The 16,032-nt window shown below is 42.3% G+C and overlaps 1 long non-coding RNA gene across 1 annotated transcript in view; it reads left to right on the top strand.

Moving 5' to 3' along the window:
* The window catches only part of LOC117874354, a 37,638-nt gene extending 29,736 nt beyond the window's left edge, over positions 1-7,902 (top strand). The window contains exon 3 of the long non-coding RNA XR_004644958.1: positions 7,125-7,902. This is a non-coding gene — a long non-coding RNA (uncharacterized LOC117874354). The remainder of the gene's footprint in view (positions 1-7,124) is intronic.
* Positions 7,903-16,032: the final 8,130 nt, after the last annotated feature.

Here is a 16,032-nt window from a genome sequence, read left to right as displayed (position 1 = left end):
GATCATTAATAAAGATATTAAACAAAACCGGCCCCAGGACCGACCCTTGGGGCACTCCACTTGAAACCGGCTGCCAACTAGACATGGAGCCATTGATCACTACCCGTTGAGCCCGACGATCTAGCCAGCTTTCTATCCACCTTACAGTCCATTCATCCAGCCCATACTTCTTTAACTTGGTGGCAAGAATACTGTGGGAGACCGTATCAAAAGCTTTGCTAAAGTCAAGAAATAACACATCCACTGCTTTCCCCTCATCCACAGAGCCAGTTATCTCATCATAGAAGGCAATTAGGTTAGTCAGGCACGACTTCCCCTTCGTGAATCCATGCTGACTGTTCCTGATCACTTTCCTCTCCTCTAAATGTTTCATAATTGATTCCTTGAGGACCTGCTCCATGATTTTTCCAGGGACTGAGGTGAGGCTGACTGGCCTGTAGTTCCCCGGATCCTCCTTCTTCCCTTTTTTAAAGATGGGCACTACATTAGCCTTTTTCCAGTCATCTGGGACCTCCCCCGATCGCCATGAGTTTTCAAAAATAATGGCTAATGGCTCTGCAATCTCACCCGCCAACTCTTTTAGCACCCTCGGATGCAGCGCATCCGGCCCCATGGACTTGTGCACGTCCAGTTTTTCTAAATAGTCCTGAACCACTTCTTTCTCCACAGAGGGTTGGTCACCTTCTCCCCATGCTGTACTGCCCAGTGCAGCAATCTGGGAGCTGACCTTGTGCGTGAAGACAGAGGCAAAAAAATCATTGAGTACATTAGCTTTTTCCACATCCTCTGTCACTAGGTTGCCTCCCTCATTCAGTAAGGGGCCCACACTTTCCTTGATTTTCTTCTTGTTGCTAACATACCTGAAGAAACCCTTCTTGTTACTCTTAACATCTCTTGCTAACTGCAACTCCAAGTGTGATTTGGCCTTCCTGATTTCACTCCTGCACGCCTGAGCAATATTTTTATACTCCTCCCTGGTCATTTGTCCAATCTTCCACTTCTTATAAGCCTCTTTTTTGCATTTAAGATCAGCAAGGATTTCACTGTTTAGCCAAGCTGGTCGCCTGCCATATTTACTATTCTTTCTACACATCGGGATGGTTTGTTCCTGCAACCTCAATAAGGATTCTTTAAAATACAGCCAGCTCTCCTGGACCCCTTTGCCCTTCATGTTATTCTCCCAGGGGATCCTGCCCATCTGTTCCCTGAGGGAGTCAAAGTCTGCTTTTCTGAAGTCCAGGGTCCGTATTCTGCTGCTCTCCTTTCTTCCTTGTGTCAGGATCCTGAACTCGACCATCTCATGGTCACTGCCTCCCAGGTTCCCATCCACTTTTGCTTCCCCTACTAGTTCTTCCCTGTTTGTGAGCAGCAGGTCAAGAAAAGCTTTGCCCCTAGTTGGTTCCTCCAGCACTTGCACCAGGAAATTGTCCCCTACACTTTCCAAAAATTTCCTGGATTGCCTGTGCACCGCTGTATTGCTCTCCCAGCAGATATCAGGGTGATTAAAGTCTCCCATGAGAACCAGGGCCTGTGATCTAGCAATTTCTGCTAGTTGCCAGAAGAAAGCCTCGTCCACCTCATCCCCCTGGTCTGGTGGTCTATAGCAGACTCCAACCACAACATCACCCTTGTTGCTCCCACTTCTCAACTTTATCCAGAGACTCTCAGGTTTTTCTGCAGTATCATACCGGAACTCTGAGCAGTCATACTTCTCTCTTACATACAACGCAACTCCCCCACCTTTTCTGCCCTGCCTGTCCTTCCTGAACAGTTTATATCCATCCATGACAGTACTCCAGTCATGTGAGTTGTCCCACCAAGTCTCTGTTATTCCAATCACATCATAGTTCCCTGACTGTGCCAGGACTTCCAGTTCTCCCTGCTTGTTTCCCAATCTCCAATCAGTGAACCAAAAAAACAAACCAACCCCAACTGCCACTCCTAATTGGTGTTGACTACCTCCACACCAGCAGGGAACATGCTGCCATGCATAAAGCAGGAGTCCTCAGTCAGTCATTTTGCAGGAACATAAGAATGGCCAGTGGCCAATGCTAGGTACCCCAGAGGGAGTGAACTTAACAGGTAATGAGGCAGTTAAGGCCATCTACCCATCCTTTTGGGACAGCACTACCCGAGTTTTGAGACTGTCAACATTTTTCTTAAAACTACTGGAGAAGTATGATTATGCAAGAATCTCAGCTATTTTTTTGTTTGTTTGTTTTTAGGTTCTATCCTTCATGGTTGCAGAGCAATGCTTGAAAATGTGTCCCAAGCGCTCTCTGGAGACTCAAAAACTAAAAGGCAATTAAAGAGAGCCCCTCCCCCCAATTTTATTTTTTAAAAAAATCCCATAATTTTTAAGTCAGTCTCATTTTTGAGGGGATTTTTTAACATTTGGGGTTGGCAACATTGCACTGGCGACGTTAGTGTAGTTCTGAGTGGTCGGGTGGCCATGTCACAACAAGTCCCCACCCGAGTTAGGTTACTAAAATAAATGGAATTTTGGTTTGAGTTGATCAAGGGAAGAGAAATGGGGAGTGTTCTAGTTTAAGATGTAAAGTTTTTGTGCTATTTAATTGTTTAAAGCTTTTGAAAACCACATTTTTAACCAAGCATCTAATATGGAGGAGAAAAAAAAACACCCAAAGAAACCCACCACCACAAATGCTTGACACACTTGTTAGCAAAGTAGACATAAAAATCCAATTAGCCATTCAACTTCCAGCTGAGCCCTCCAGGTCAGGGTTGAAGCACAGTATCACATTAGGGTGGGGAAACTTGCCTTGCACACCCTGTACAAATTCTACGGATAAATAGAGGCATTCCATTTCCAGTGCTGTCATTAGCGTTTTCCATAAGCACTAAATTCACTGAAAAATTACCATTATGTAATTAGTGCACTTTGTGCAAAACTGGTTAATTCTACAACCTCAAAATATTATGTGTTTCCCAGCATATAAATCCTAGAGCTTGACATAGGAAGAATGCTTGGCAAATCCAACAAGAAACTCAGCCAATGTAGATATCAAAGGTATTTGCTGGGTTTCCACTCAGCCAAGAATATTAACACCTTATCCATAACTCAAAAGGAATGTGATTTTTGTAGTGCTAGGTATGGTCTATGGGGAGTTGATGAAAGTTGCTATTACAGATTTTTTTTAAGAACTGTGTACTTGGTTAGCTTTGCACTTATGTCATAGAAATTATCCTCAAAGAACTACAACTTCAAATTGAAAACACAGTCCACACAGCTGGAATCTGGTAAATTCACTGAGTTTACCGGGGTGAAAAAGAGAAAAAATACATACATAGAAATAACTGATAGATCTGGGTTCAAAAGTAGCTTAAAAAGGAGAGGATTTATCTCAGGTGAGAGCCCTCCATCTTTCAGTGACTTTTCAGTAGCTGACCTCTTGTAAGCCTGTCCAGAAAATTATTGTTATTTATTTATATAAACATAGTGGACCTGATTCTCCACTGCCCTGCTTCTTGTAAAGTTATTTACATCCATGCACAATGCAAAGTGGGTGTAGTACACCACCAAATCAGAACAATGGCATTTACAATCAATGTGCAAATATATAAGGGCCAGATCATCAGCTGGTATAAACTGGCAGAGCTCCATTTAAGTCAGTGAAGTTATGCTGATTTACGTGAGTGAAGACTCAGGCCCATACATGACTACCCCATTTGAAAGGCAGTGGAGATTCAGGCCTATTGAGAATATCCATCTGGTTTTTGTGTAAATAGTGATATCGCCTAGTCCTTTTAGACTGGTAGAGTTTTACTTTAAAAACAAAACAAAGTTGTATTGGATCTTTATTTTAATCTATGCAAACCAACCCCCCCTAGGTTATATTTCTTGGGTGTCAAAACATTTGTTCAAGAGGTGGCTAATATGCCCTTTTTGTTTTAATGCTGCTCATAAAATTCACCACTCTCTGAGCCTAACTTGTAATCATAAAGCCTCTGTTCTAGTCAATGTATTTTTATGAGGAGAATCCTGTTGAAATTTTGCTTTAGGGGCCAGAAAAATACTCCAGTTTATGTTGGCAAAGGCTCAAAAAGATATTCTGGTTTTTACAGGGATTCTTATGGGATAGATCTGAAAGTGTTACAAGGCCTGTTTTCAAAACAGGAGAGTGCAGGTCCCGGTGTGCACAGGGAGGAAGCAGAGCATGATAGCTGCACGTGACTGCAGGCGCACAGCTTTTTCAGAGGACTCTCTGACACTAGAATACAGTAGGCTTGACTGTAACGAGGGGACACCAAATCTGCCTCTAGATCACTGTCTATCTGTATGTATGCAGTTCCTGTGGGGCTTTGGGCCTTCACCCCAAATGGAACAGGAGCTGTAAATAGCTGACGTCTTTCCAAAACAAATACATCATCTGGTTTTATGAACTAAAGTCCCAGAAGAGGATGTGAACTGGAAGAAATGTACCTTCCCTCATCTCCTGCTCGCTCCTCCCTGCCCCCTCCACAAGCCATAACCAAAAGGAGGAAGACTGAGACAGGGAGGGACTCGGTTTTCAGGCGCCAGGCGCCTCTATGCACTGGCCTGGGCCACTGGCTTTCTGCAGCTTTCAGAACAGACGGTGCATGTCATTCAGGGGGCAGCAGCTGTAAGCAGAGGGGAGGATTCTCTCTTTTCTCAGGAGCAGTTTCTCTGCCTGATTGGGAGGAGGTCTTGGTGTAGCACTGACTGAGAAAGAGATGAAAAGAGAAAAGGAGGGGCTCCTTTTGGAAAAATGCATTTACAGTTTCTGGAAAATGGAACAGTTCTCCCTCTGCACAACATATCAAGAGCCAGGTTAGAGATCACCATCTGGATTAGAATCCCAGGTCCCCCTGTTGCCTGACTGCAGTGGAAGGTGGCTCATTTTGTGGGGTTGGGAGCAGAAGTTGGTTACTGTTCAGGACATTCTGATCTCATTTTATACTGCTGTCAACCTGGGGTAACAACATTTAACTACCCCAGTGTAACTGAGAGCAGAACTGGGACCTATGTGTCTGAATGATATAAACCTTTTTTTAGAAAGCATCAGGTGAGGATTATAGAATAACATCAGCAGCCTACAGATGCTGGAGAAGCACTGGACAAGAACCAAACAAGAAATTTTTAGTTGGGGGTCAGCAAATATGTCTGCAAAATTATTTTTGCCACAAAATTACAGTTGCCACAATCTGCACACCCAAAAACCTACATTTGCAAGCACAAACCATAGGCAAATGAAAGTACCTACACATTTTGTCGCTGCATTTGGATATGCCTACTGAAATGTTTGTCTGTTATGTCCTGTTGTGCAGCCCCTCTCCCTGCCAATGTATTGTCGCTTACAGCATATTTTCCAGGGCTTTCCCAATCTCATTTTAAATTATTTCATCTACATTTTCTCCTATTTCATGGCTCCACTTTAGAAGCTTTTCTTCCACTCTCTCAGACACACACCTGCCTTGCTAAGATGCATTCCAGCTTCTCCTTTTGTTATACTGCTATTTACATTCAGGAGCCTGCTTTTATTTACTTTCTCCTGTGCTCTCTGTGATCCCCTATTGAGCACAGGCAGTGTGGAGATTTGAATGCAGAGGGGACAAGAGAGAGAGCTGGGTAGCAGCAGGGGCATGGGGACTAGTTTTTTCCCCAGCTTCATTCAGGATCCCAGCCTCATTCAGTGAATTGGTAGTTATTCAATATTTCTTTTTATTGTCTTCATTCAGCGTGTAGCCTATTTATTGCATACCATACAAACCTTGCACTGAATAAAGCAATATTAATTTCCTCCTGGGTGTTTATGGTGTTCTTATCGTATCTGAGTGCATCACAGACATTAGCTACTTTCTCTTCACAACAACCATGTGAAATTAGGTGATGGTATTATCACCATTTTACAGATGAGAACTGAGGTCCAGAGCCATTAAGGCCAAAATTATCAAAGATGTCCATTAATCTCAAGTGCCCACTTGAGATTCCCAAGGCCTGATTTTTCAGAGTACTTAGCACTTTGATAGCATGTTTTATGTCCAAAGCACAGCTCCAATTGATTTCAGTTGCAGTTGTGAGTGCTCAGGACTTATGGAAATATACAAGTAGTGGCCACCTGTGGTAACAGAGTAATTGATAGCAGTAGTTGTCTGTTATCCTCTGTGTGGACCAGCCACTAGACGGGGGAGGTGGGGAGTGCAGGGAGGAGGAGAATGAGGCACACATTTTCCAGTGGATTTCACAGTTGTTTGATGCCAGCAGATCAATGTTGAAACTCAGGAATCCTGGATTCTATTTCGGGTTCTGAGGGCCTTGTATCTAGTGCTTACAGACCCTTCTGTTCCTGCCACAGTCAAACCTGAGGCTTCTGCCCAGCCTGTCCTTGTCCCAGTCTCTCCCCTCACCCTTACTTGGGTCCTCATCCCAGTCACAGGCTCTTCCATCCACACCCCTTCAGCTCCCCAGCCCAGCATCTCCTTGGATCCACATCCCAATTCCCCACCTTCATCACCATCTTGGTTCCACGTCACTATCCCCCAGTCCTACCCAGGTCCTGGACACAGTCTTCCCCTCCAGGGCTGAGTTAGGGGCAGGCAACCACCTGTGGTGCCAGGCTTGGGGAGCTGTTTTTGTTGTTAGCGTCAAAAGGGAAAATAAAATGTTTGAGGTATTACGTACGTGGATTCTTTTTTCACTAACCTCTTAGAATGTTCTGGACTTTTGTAGAATCTTGTGGAACCTTCCAGATTTTTTCTGAGCACTACATTTTCCTTGAACCTCCTAGAATATTGTCAGCTATACCCTCATGGGTATATAAGGGGCAGCGCATTGCCAGTCAGTCAATGAACTATAAGAATGAAGTGAAATGAAGTGAGAGCCCAGCTGTGATATCGTGAACCTTGTTTTATTGTGTAATTGTGAAAATGTACTTGTATTTTAAGACCTGAAGACTGTAAGTAGCGACTAACAAAGGACCTCTTTAATGAGACACCAGAGATATCTATTGAACTCCTAGCTACACAACATAAAAGAAATACTGTTAATTCTTTTGCCATGCTTAACATGTAATGTTTGATGACTTTCTAAAACTGCAGAACATAGACTTTCTCATCCTAATACTGTCTGTTTTCCCTTGTAGAAAATAAAAGATGCCCCCAAAGAAGCTTTCAGGAGCTCAGGATAGGAAGCAAAAAGCTCAATAGCAATCTAGTTTTCAGTAAGGGGAAAATTAGATGGGAAAATATCTGAAACAGCATAACACAGACCGGGCTTTCGGCAATAGCAATCGTCCCAGTGCGGAAGAAATTGAGGAGCAGCGTGTAAATGATGGAAATCCTACTACTAAGGAATTAGCAGATTTACCTGAAGATAAAGGAATGGAAGTGTGAGGAAAGTGATGGAGAATCAATCGTCCAGTGTTCCTAGTGGTGTAAAAGAGAGTGATGATAAAGAAGAATGTGAGTCACATGAAAAGAAGAGTATTGGCAAAGAAAAATCTGGTTTTCGTGAAAAGGAGAGAAATGATAAAGAAAAATCAGCCTCACATGATCAGAGAAACAGCAGTGAGAAAAATTGCACACCACAAATCAATATATCAGATCTTGCTTTATGGCCGGTGATCCTAAACTCTGCCAATACCGATCATACAATTTTGAATTCACTGGACAAAATTGAGGATATGACGTTTCCTGTAAATGAGCAGAAACAACACTTCTCAAAGTCACACTGTGAAAGAGTGCTTGAGGATGGCGAGAAACTGAATTGGCTTTGGCTAGTTTACTCGAAATCAACCGATAAAGTGTTCTGGTTTTGTTGAAAAATATTTTACAAGAATGCCAAATCATTGCTTGCGCTTTCTGGGTACAATTACTGGCATAGCTTACCTGGTGCTCTGCAACATAAAAAAAAAAAAAAAACAGCCATTTTATTGCCTACCCAAATGGATGGAGGTCGAGTCCAGGCTCAAGCTGAATAAATGCATAGATGCAGAAAACCAGCTCATTATTAATGTAGAAACCAGCATTGGAGGAACATGCTTGAGCATCTGATCTCAATTACCCTCTTCCTTGCAAAGAATAATTTGGCTTTCTGGGGCTCATCGGATAAATTGGTGCACAGTTCAATTTCTTTATGTTAGTACATTGCAGTTATTCTTAAAATTTTAAAGTTTATATAAGCTTAGAGGAAACAATTTTTTTTATTTGATTATATATAGCATGAATAAATACAAATGTACAGATCCTATCATGCAAATTTATCATCTTATACGACAGGGATAAATCATGCATGCAAATCGTGCATGAAATTAGTGAAATGAGCTCCAAATGCAATAAAAAAATAAAGGTATTCACAAGTTTAATAAATAGAGGGGGCGCCGAAGATGCTTCTCGCCTGGGTGCAATTTGGTCTAGGGCTAGCCCTATTCCCTTCATTATCTCCATCCTCAGGCCCAGTTTATCACCCCTGTGCTTTCAAATCAGGCTGCTTTTTCCTTTTCCTCCTCACTGCCTGGGTGCCAGCAGAGGGAGCATTAAGAGTATAGGAAAGATGGTCTTCCTACTCTGAGTTCCTGTGCTTGGCTCCATAGCAGCTCTGGTAGCAATTGCAGGGACGGTTCTGCTCAGCTCCTGCAGCCTGGGCTGGAGCACATTCAGGGCACAAAGAATCTCTGGAGAATTTAGTTTCCAAACTCTAACAAGTCTCTATTGAGCAAGTTTGAACTGCAATTTTTGGAGGCTTATCAGGGCCAAATTTGGGTGGATTTACAGAGGATGACAAAAATCACCTCTGTGACATCAGGTCAGTCCCCCTGGAAAATTCCAAGTCCCTGTTCCAAAGCATAGAGAGGCTGGAGCTTCTGAATGAAATGTTTGTAAGGATTGTTTAACATGAACTTATTTTTTCACTGTGTTTGTTCTGAAAATTGGCTGACCTGGTTTAGCTGAACATATTTAAGAATAAATAAAAAATAATTCAGCCTCAGGCAGCAAGCCAGCATGGGAAATTTCAGTGTCAATAGTTAAAACTTTGGGAATGTTATAAGCAATTAAAAAGAGGGATTTATAATGGAAAGCATTAGGCAACTTTAACTACAGGTGTAGTTACCTGCACTGCCTAGAATATAATTTTTTAGCAACTGAAACTCTTTGTGGGTCTCATTCATTAACATGCCCTCCCTGTAATTAAACATTTTCCAGCTGCTTTAGTTTATTGCATCCTTTGTATCATGAATTTTTATGTAAAAAATACAAAACAAGCCCCTGATTTCTGTTGATCTCCATTCCCCCTACATGGCATTTAGAGACAGCACTGGCACTCTTGAATTGAATAACTTAGAAATATAAAGAACCACCTCAGCTTCCCTTTTAAAAAGCAAGTGTCTAGCCCATTTGGTGAAAACAACCTTGAAAGTGTTAAAATGATACAAACCAAAGCAAACTGATCACTAGGGCTAAAAGGCTGTCACTGACTTTACCTAGGAAAAGCGTATTTATTTTTCTTCTCTTGAGATGCATAGCTCAGCTGTGCAAACAATGAACAATTCTAAGCAATCTAATAAACCAGCAGTTAACATTTAAGAGTTATCTAATGGGAAAGGGTGAATTATTCTTTAAGTTATAACAGAAACAAAAGACTGTAAAATGACATAACCCAGGATCACCAGCTGAGATAATTATGGTCTCTCTAGGAACTGACATATATATGGTTTCATGGTTAGTGTAGGAATTACCCAAAAACTTAGAGTAGGGCAGTACATTCACAAGTTAAAAGTAGTGTCTTGTGTGCAAAGGCAATGTTGAATATCCTTTAAGAGTGATCCTCTCCCTATGGATGTAGAGTTGTATGTGGTTCTTCAGGGCCCCGTATGCTGCTGTTGTGGAATCCATAGGTCTGGTCCTGGCTCTTTATATTCTACCTAGCCTTAGGCAGACCAGATGGTGCAGGAGCACACAACCCATAGCCATGACCATGTAGAAAGTGCTAAGGAATCTGAGTGGAGGTACTGAGGGGGGTTATAGTGGCTCCAAGCAGCCAGGAAGGAGACAGAAGTGATAGTGCGGCCAGTAAAGTGGTAGAGCTCTCCAAAATAATTCCAATGAAATGTCCTGCTATTGCATTGTGGTACTGCATCAATATGTGAAGACTGCGAGTTGTGCTTATGCAATGTCACATCACTGACCTACTAAATAGTTTCAGGACATTGCAGAATGATTATTTTGGGGCTCTCTGCAACTCTGTTCAATAGTGAAGTGAAGTGCCTGGCTAGCTTTTAAAGGCTGAATAACACTATCCGATATAATTGGAGGGCTCTGAATGTTAGTATGATTGGTCAGACAGGAGGGCCTCCTAAACTATTAGGAATTGAAGGTCATGCCAAATGTCATTTCAAAGTTAATTTCCTTAGATTTGCAATGTTTTGCAATTGACCCAGGATACTAATTTCATAATATTTTCCCATTCTTAACATTCCCATTATTTACATGGGTGTCTCTGCTAGTTACTAATATAGTTTGATATGCAGCATGCTCCTGAATTTTAAGCACACAGAGGAATTGTACTCAGATCAAGAGAGACAGAAAAGCTTTGTGTGGAGACAGAAGCCATACTGCTGAGAGAACTTTGTACCATTGTTGATCATATTTATGTTTTTACTTTTCTTGCTTTAAAGAAGAAAAGGGGCACATTGTATGTAGAGGCTGGGAAGAAAGTGATGAAGCAAGGTCTTCAGAGAGTTCACTGCATCTGAAGCTTCTACAGCTGTGGCGATGTGGCTTCCGAGTGCTATGGGTAATCCAAAGGGCTATGATTTTTTTTAATTGGCTCAAAAAAAAGCTCAGTGCATAGACATACATGTTTAGATCTTTCCCTTTGTTCTCAGATATGATCAGCACAGCCTATGAAAAAACTGTGAACTGAAGGGCATCCAGGATATTGATATGTAAATGAGTAAATAATCATCTCACTTTGCTATGGGATCCATTACTGCCACCACTGACTTTTGAACTGGCACAGAGCTTAACAAGGCTAGGCATAAACATGCAATTACTATGGACATATATCTACCCTGTGAACTCATCTGGATGATTTAGCAACTTGTAGAGTAAGGATGCAGGAAAATTTACAGCAACCTAGTTTAGTATGCATTTTCCTCTGAACTCTGTTTATTTGTCTCATGTCCTTATCTCCTACATTGGTGTGTTATGGCTGCTGCTGAAATGCCTCTAACTGAATTAGCATTTTGGGGAAATCCCAAACATTGGAATATGAGGCTTCTAGATGTGGCATGTAAGCTCTGGGGGAGACCAGCTCTTACCATGCCTTGCAAAGTATCTCACTCTAAATATGAGGCCAATTTTGGCCACCTAAGTCCTAACAGTGCTGAGCATCTTCGTACATTGCTCAACACCTAAGCCTCAGTGGATTCACAAACTATGCATTCCATCACCTATCTCACCTGTAAGGCGTGGGCTGGTAGGCATGCTCAGAGACTGCCTAACAGCATGCCTACCAGAGTGGGCCCTGCCCAAACACTGGTGGTAGTGGTACCACCATCCTCTTTATATCCAATGGCTCAGCAATTGGAACATTCACCCTGGATATGGGAGACTGTTCCTCCTTCTTGGTTTTTCTGGAGTAAAGGGCTGATGGGTCTTAGGCACCTAACTCCAGGAGAGGGTTCTCTGCTGTGAATCCCAGGTGGAGATAGGTGACTCCCTCTGGGCTGGATTTAGACATCTAACTCCTTGGTGGGGAGAGCTTAGGTCACACCCCTCTCCTCAGCATTTTGTACTGACTAGTTTAGGTGGCTCCCTGCTCAGCATGATGGCTTTTGTGAATCTCATTTTTGGGCACCTAAATTTCCCCATACATTGTAAGCCTGGGTGCCACACTTAGCATTGCGAATTCTGCTAGGCAGCAGGGGGCCTAGAAGTTAGGGGCTGAAGTGCTGCGTGAGTGGCAGCACCTACGGCCTACTTATGAATTTACTTCAGTGGGCATTGGATCAGGCCCTAGGAAAGAAACGGGATTGAAGCCACCAACTCATGTCACCAACCAGAGGTCAGATTGCAACTACTTTCAGTCTTTACTGACATTGGCTGAATTCAAACCAGAGGTGAGAGGCCCTGTGCCCCCCTGCACAGAGCCACTCAAAACCATATTCATCTTTAATCTGACTGCCATTCTAATCCACAGAAAGTGGCTCAAGAGATGAATCCATTCCATGTGTGTGGGGTTTTTTGTTTTGTTTTTTTTTTAATTTACCCAACTCCCCTTTGATCTCCTGTATCTCTGGGTTTAATTATGTGGTCTGAATGAACTCCCTGCTACTATATCTCCTGCTGTACTTTGCTCTGTTTTTTGTGGCCTAATGAAGGGCTGTGATTCTTGGAAGCTTTCACTTCATTTTTAACATGGTTAGAACAACAGTAGGGACTCACCTTCAATTGCTCCTTGTCTTTTGACCTTTGAAAAAAGAAATAGATGGGGAAGGATAGAGTTACCATCTTTCCTGATCAAAAGTGCTTTTAGATTCATAGATTTTAAGGCCAAAAGGGATTCTTATGGCCATCTAGAACATGAAACTCTTGGCAATAATCCATGTTAAGCACAACTGCAGCACTTTTAACTTTTCCTTTGTTATTGAAAAAAAAATCAACACATGAGAAGTTAAAACCAGTGCAGTAATGACTGAGTTCAAAATGGCTTGGCCGGAGATGAAAAGCAAAGGAAAGCTGCAGCAACACTCACACCAGACAAGCAGTCAAGAGCAGTAAGGGAGATCAAAAGGAGCTTCTGTGTGATTGTGGGCTGAACAGGCGGAGCAAAGAAGAGTAAATTAAATAGGTAGACATGCCTAAAAATGTACCTTGCATTACCTCCCATCTCCCCCTCCTCTTCTGGTTATATGTTGTCTATTTAGATTGTAAGTTCTATATGGCAGCGGCCTCTTCCATATATTTGCAGCTAGTACACTCTGGGATACAGTGATGATAATAATGTTGATTGTGGCAGTGTTGAATTGCCATGCAGGGATCATTGTTAGGTTCCTAGACATAGATCTTTTCTCTCAGCTGAAGGGGAAATTCTCTGTTGGATACTTACGCCACTATTAAGTCTGCTTGTGACACTGGAGCACCACAAAGCAGATTTAGCTGGTTGAGGATCTGGCCTATAGGATTGGAGTTTGACTTAAGGAAACACCACAGACTAGTTTTCAATACAGCATCTGTCTTCATGTGTTACATTGTGGCTGAGATTTTTCAAAAATACCTATGACTTAAGAGTACAAGTCCCATTGCCTTTCAATAGAATTGGTGCTTCTAAGTCATTTAGATGCTTTCAAAAATCCCAACGTGTGTCCTCATGACACAGAGATTGACAAATGAGGGGTCCCCTAATTCATGAAGGCAAACTTGATATCTAAAATTAAGTTATTACATAAACTATGTATGGAGAGACTTATTGAAAGTGAGCTGTAAGTCTAAATAATGACATACGAATCATGAAAAATTGCTAATGCTGTACAAAGTACTGACATGTTTAACTCTATGTTTCAGTAGTATACTCTAGAATGGCAATGAAAACTGTGGGCTTTAATGGGGCTGTTATGAACCATCCCTTCTGGAGGATTATAGCTAGAGAGCCATTAGGGATGTCCAAACTGTAAGGTTGCTGGAGTGACAGCATACAGGAAACCTCATGCTGTGGAATGAGTTGTTAATTTGATACTACAATCTAACTTTGCCTATTCTCATACAAGCAGAGTGTGGGATCACTGGGGTCCAGTGAACTCCAGTTGTAGGTACTAAAGAATTTTATTGAAGACTATGTGTGAGGTCACTAACTGCTTGGTGCCCCCTCATGGCCAGGTGTGGCATTGCAGCTCTTTTGATGGGCTAACGCCCCAGGCTGACTGCTGCTCTGGCGGTTATCTGCTTGATAACTAGCCCACTGGCTGGATCACCATCTTTAATCCCAGTGTCCCAAACTAGAAGACCAAAAATTTCTTTGACAGAAACAAAAATCCTTCTGCCCTCTTGGAGGCTGTTCCTCAGCCAGCTTTTGGGTCAGTCTGCTGCCCCCTTTCTGGGCTAGACAACCTTTACAATGGGCTTGTAATCCCCCTTCCCTGGGGCTGGTAGGGGAACCCAGTCCCACCCTCTACTCTGGGTTCCAGCCCAGAGCCCTGTACTGAACAGCTAGGTCTGCTCTTCTCCCTCTGTGCTGTGGTTTTCCCTGGGCCAGGCCACTTCCTACCTCTCTTCTCAACTTCCTCTCCCAACCCTCCCCTGCATAGCCAGGGTCTCTCCCAGGCCTCCCTACCTGGAAAGCTTTTCTTGCTTACTGTGTTCTCTGAAGCTTTCTTTCCTGTTCTAAGCTTCTTCCCTGTGGACTCGGGGCCCTACAGGAGCTACCTTCTTCTTTTTGAGTTTTATGGAGAAACAGACTCACTTGCTGAATCTATGCCCACCAAGCACTGCCACCACAGCTAATTCAAGAATTAAGTCTTTTCCCTCTCCCAGTATTCTGAAAGAATTGCAGTATTTCCCCTCCCTCCCCCAGAACCCCATTGTCCTGATGCTCTTACTAGGTGTTGCAGTGGACAATTTTTTTTCATAAATATTCCCTTTCAATGGTACACTCTTTACACTCCTATAGGAGATGATTAACTGTTTCCTGGACCTTGCATGTCTCACATAACCCATCTTTATGTTTATTAGAAACAAATTACTATTTAAGCCACAATGGACAGTTACAATTCTAAATAGAACCACTTCACTCTCTCGCTGAGGGCGTGGAGTATATCAGCAATTTCATGGAATCTTCTCCCCTTCATTTCTTTTGCCCATAGTTCCTGCTATTCCTCTTAACTCATTTTTAATTAGATTTTTAAACTAGTTTACTTAAAGGGATTTCTAAATCAACTTGCTTTCACAGCATTTTTTGCCACTTTATCTCCCAACTCATTGCCTATTACTCTTACGTACACTGGGATCCATGTTATTACTAGGATTATGACCAGCTGCATCAATTCTGTTAACGGCAATATTTCATTAAGTACATCATGTCTTTTATCTGAAGTGCCATTTCTGATTGCAAGTAGTCCTGATAAGGAATCAGACAGGATGACCCCGGTGGCTGGGTGCACATCTGTGACTCAATTTAATGCCAACATTATCCTTGCCAGTTCAGCCATCAAAATGGCTACAAAATTTGATAGTCTTACAACTTTCTTGATTCCAAGCGAAATAACACAGAATGATGTTCCCACTCTTCCTGTTCTTACATCTTTGGAGCTGTCAGTATACATTTGGCAGTAGCATTCCCACTTATCACAAACATATTGATTTGCTATATCTTGCACTTTTAAATACTCCTTTTCCTCTTTTAATTTCATTATATAACTCCATGTTTGTCAAGGCTGTATCCCCACTTTGAACTTTAGGGTACAAAATGTGGGGGCCTGCATGAAGACTTCTAAGCTTAACTACCAGCTTAGGTCTGGTCTGCTGCCACCATCCCAAGGCTAATTCCCTTCCCTGGGTAGCCTTGAGAGACCTTCACCAATTCCCTGGTGAATACAGATCCAAACCCCTTGGATCTAAAACAAGGGAAAAAAAATCATTCAGGTTCTTAAAAAGAAGGCTTTTAATTAAAGAAAAAGGTAAAAATCATCTCTGTAAAATCAGTATGGAAAAAAACTTTACAGGGTAATCAAACTTAAAGAGCTCAGAGGACTCCCCTCTAGTCTTAGGTTCAAAGTACAGCAAACAAAGATAAACATTCTAGTAAAAGGTACATTTACAAGTTGAGAAAACAAAGTAAAACTAAGACGCCTTGCCTGGCTATTTACTTACAAGTTTGAAATAGGAGAGACTTGTTTAGAAAGATGTGGAGAACCTGGATTGATGTCTGGTCCCTCTCAGTCCCAAGAGAGGACGCACGCCCACGCAGAGCACAAACAAAAGCCTTCCCTCCCCCTCCCCCCAAGATTTGAAAGTATCTTGTCCCCTTATTGGTCCTTTGGGTCAGATGCCAGCCAG

The sequence above is a fragment of the Trachemys scripta genome, chromosome 3 (assembly GCF_013100865.1).
Source record: "Trachemys scripta elegans isolate TJP31775 chromosome 3, CAS_Tse_1.0, whole genome shotgun sequence".
NCBI classification, from domain to species: Eukaryota; Metazoa; Chordata; order Testudines; family Emydidae; genus Trachemys; species Trachemys scripta.
The sequence above is the reverse complement of the archived record's forward strand: the minus strand, read 5'-3'. Positions and strand labels throughout refer to the sequence as shown.